Source organism: Salvelinus sp. IW2-2015, unplaced genomic scaffold (assembly GCF_002910315.2).
Source record: "Salvelinus sp. IW2-2015 unplaced genomic scaffold, ASM291031v2 Un_scaffold4917, whole genome shotgun sequence".
In the NCBI taxonomy this organism is placed as follows: Eukaryota; Metazoa; Chordata; class Actinopteri; order Salmoniformes; family Salmonidae; genus Salvelinus; species Salvelinus sp. IW2-2015.
Window position 1 is genome coordinate 41,842 of NW_019946186.1, and position 3,680 is coordinate 45,521.

The 3,680-nt window shown below is 50.0% G+C and overlaps 1 long non-coding RNA gene across 1 annotated transcript; it reads right to left on the reverse strand.

The window, feature by feature from the left end:
• Positions 1–2,608: 2,608 nt before the first annotated feature.
• LOC112077795 (uncharacterized) lies at positions 2,609–3,296 on the reverse strand. Its single transcript, XR_002895500.2, has 3 exons — positions 3,039–3,296; positions 2,775–2,865; positions 2,609–2,691 (listed from the first exon to the last, which is right to left on the reverse strand). It is a non-coding gene; the product is annotated as an uncharacterized lncRNA (long non-coding RNA).
• Positions 3,297–3,680: the final 384 nt, after the last annotated feature.

Sequence of the window (3,680 nt, forward strand, 5' to 3'; positions counted from 1 at the left end):
ACGTTTCTATTTTGACATAAAGTCTTTTCATTTCAAGTTGAAGTGTACTGTTAGCTAGCTAACTAATGTTAGTTGCTGGCTCGCTAACTAACGTTACGTGTATGATCTTAATTCATATCTCAGACCACTAGTTTAGCCTAAAATTAGCTAGTTAACATTGAACCTGGTGTTACGACCTCAGATTCATGCTGGGTAGTAACATATTGGGGATTATGGTTAATTGTTTACCTAGGTAGCTCTAATGTCATAACAAAATAGTCTCTGAGTGTGCCAGAGCGGAATAACTGATGGATTTATGAACGCTCAACACCCTTGAATATGGCCGTGTCAGTAAACGTCAGCAAAAAGCGAATTAAATTGTTGCAAGCAGCACAGTTACAGTCACCAACGCCTGGATAACATGAAAACAGCCTAACCAGCTCTGCTAGGGACAGTAAATGGTCAGAGGGTGTTCTCTCATTATGTCTGGAAGTAGCTAACAAGCTAGCTAATGTTAGCACTTAGCTTGGGTGCTTGCCTGCGTTGTTCAGAAGTTCGGATCAACCCTACTCATCGGCCAGAGCGTCCAGTGTGCGCTCTGAACATGAACGCTCTGAATTTATGAATGGACAATAGACAGCACAGTTGCAGTCACCAACAGGAACATAACAGGCTAACCAGCTCTGCAGGGCGAGAATGTTCATGAGCTGTTCTCTTTCACTTAGATTCTGAAAGAGTAGCAAGTTATACAGAAACGCTTGGAACAACCCTTAAAGAGATGGGTGGGCAAAAGCTAACCTCCCGTCGTCCTCGTATTGTGTCTAGTCCCCGCGTCCTCGGTCACCCTGTCCATCCTGGCTAAAGGCCCAATGTCGCAAGAGTGACAGTATGCGTGTGAACAGCCTTTGCAGATGTATTTCTTAACCGGCAGCCACACCGTGTGTGTCTTGGAGTCCTTCTTGGGTGGCAGAGCTGACACCTTTCTCTTTACTTGCCCGGTGGCCGGGCAGCGAGCGGGCACGCCGTGCCAGCGGGCGGTCCCTCGCGCGTTGATCACGAGCCGCGGTAGCACTCTGTAGGACTTTGACAAGTGCTGAGCCGCTTCGTGCGGGGAGATGCTGCCTCTCTTTGGATCAGCGGCTCCACAATGCCTTTCCCAGCTGCTGAGGAACACCTGCACTTGTTCCGCTTGTGAGCATCCAGTCAGGCTTGATCTCTCGCCATATGACAAAGCGTTGTAGGAGACACGTCGAGGATGTGTGGAAGACGACCAGGTGCCAGCGGGCATCATCCGTCTGCAGCTGTAGTGCCGACCACCTTGTCTAGTTGTCCACGCCGCCTTGTTGCAGTTGTAGTCTAGAGGGCCGGCTCCTGTCGCGGCGATCGCTAATGTCGCCCCTGTGTGCAGCATCCTCAAAAGTAGCACGTTCTTTTTCTTTGCCAGGTAGACACTAGAGTGCGGTGGGCGTGAAGGAAACCTGGAGACAGGACCGTCTGCCCTTGGACTCGAGCAGCGCGGCGGGAGCTCGGCCTTCGTTCTCTCACCGCCCACCATGGTGAGGTTCCTCTCGAGAGCGCTGTCCCAGTTCGTAGAGGTGAAGAAAGTTGTCACAGGTGACGTTGCGACTGCTCAGTCCCGTTGCAGATCGAGGATGACGCGATCCCTGGTTCTTCTCGGGCCTCCGCTGGCTGCCTTGCCGGTGTACACTTGCATCTTCAAGCGTAGCTGGACTTGGCGTCGCAGGCCACCCACGATTGATGCCGTTATCGCCGGCTTGCTGGGGATGTACTGACGGAAGGACAGCGACCTTGGAAAGGGGAAGAAGAGATTATCCTCGTACTGTTCATTGGGCCAACGGCTTTTTGTGTTACAGCACGCTGCTACTGCTGTTAGTGCTGCCACAGCCGCTGCTACAGCCACTACAGCTACTACCTCTCTATAGACACAACACACACGCACGTACACACACACACACCACACCCACCACCACAAACACACACGCGCACACACGCCACACAAGCACATGCCAGCACCTCTGAACGGGACCAGTTGCTAGTCACCGTCACGTCACCCGGTTGTAGAGGGCCGGCAGCCGCGCCTCCCACAGGTCCCAGACCTTTCTGATGCTGTGAGTTTGTCCGTGGCGAGTCTGGCGGGTCTCGACTGGCGGTCGCGAATCGCAGCAGCTCGAGTACCTGTGAAGACCTTGAGCGCAGGTTGGCTTGGAACACGGTCCTGCCGCTCGGCGTCCCACAGGCTGGCCGCGCCTCGCCTCGGGACTTGTAGACGCCGCTGGATCAGCAGCCCTATGTAGGCGCGCAGGTCCGCGGCGTCCTGGGTCGCCAGCCGCGTCGTATTTTCTGGCCCCGTGCAGGTTCGTATGTTCACACATTATCCTTTCTATCCGGTGTGACAAAAAGGTGGAAGGTGACGCAATGTCGTGCCCTGGGACGCGGATAGGCGTGGGCCCGGAGTTCCTCGGTCCGGCCCTGGCTGGCCAGATGCGCGGGCCCTGCGGTGCGGCAGACGGCGCCGTAGCCACGGGACCAGTCAATTTTGGGAAAGAGTATAGACAACATGAGGAGTAGAAATGTTCCACAAAGAATACACAGTCATCACAGTCATCTTCTGATCCCAACAGACTCACCTGTCCCTCGTCTGCTSTGTCTCTTGTTTCTATTGTGCCAGAGGTGGATTTGGATGCCTTCTTCCTGTTTTGGACATTCATTTATTAATTATTAATGAATGAAGTTAGTAACAAATCAGAGTGTTAAAAAGCTAAATGTTCACTCACCTGAACCACATGAATCCAGAGAGACAGAGGATGAGAACCAGAACAACAATTATGATTCCTACAGCTGCTGTCTTAATTGAGGTATGTTTCCCTATAATAAAATATGGATGATATGAGTACATGGTATGTTGTAAACTGAAAAGAATACCATATTAAAGGCTTGGGAATCGTATAAGACAACACAAAAGTAAAGTGTAATAAGCCAAATTTAGATTAKATTGAARCATGTAATTGTGTATTTGCGTATTGAAGATGAACCTTTACCTGCTACAATGATCTTCAGAGCTGTAGAGGTCTCAGATGCTATTTTATTCCTGGCCTCACAATAGTAATGTCCACTGTCCTCAGAGCTGATGTTAGTGATGTTGTAATTCTGTCCTGACAATACTGGTGAGGTTACGTTCTTCTTGTACCAGGTGTAATTCTGCACAGGTGGGTTGGCATCACTGCTGCAGGTCAGAGTCACTGAACTGCGCTCCACTATTTCACCAGAGGGACTGACTGACACTGAGGTGTTCTTTGGGCCATCTGGTGGACAATACAGTGTTTTAAAACAGTGTTTTACATGAGGAGAATTATGGAACTTGGAGGTAAACTCAGCAAAAAGATAAACGTCCTCTCACTGTCAACTGCATTTATTTTCAGCAAACTTAACGTGTAAATATTTGTATGAACATAAGATTCAACAACTGAGATTCATAAACTGAACAAGTTCCAGAGACATGTGACTAACAGAAATTGAATAATGTGTCCCTGAACAAAGGGGGGGTCAAACTCAAAAGTAATAGTCAGTATCTGGTGTGGACACCAGCTGTATAAAGTACTGCAGTGCATCTCCTCCTCAAGGACTGCACCAGATTTGCCAGTTCTTGCTGTGAGATGTTACCCGACTCTTCCACCAAGGCA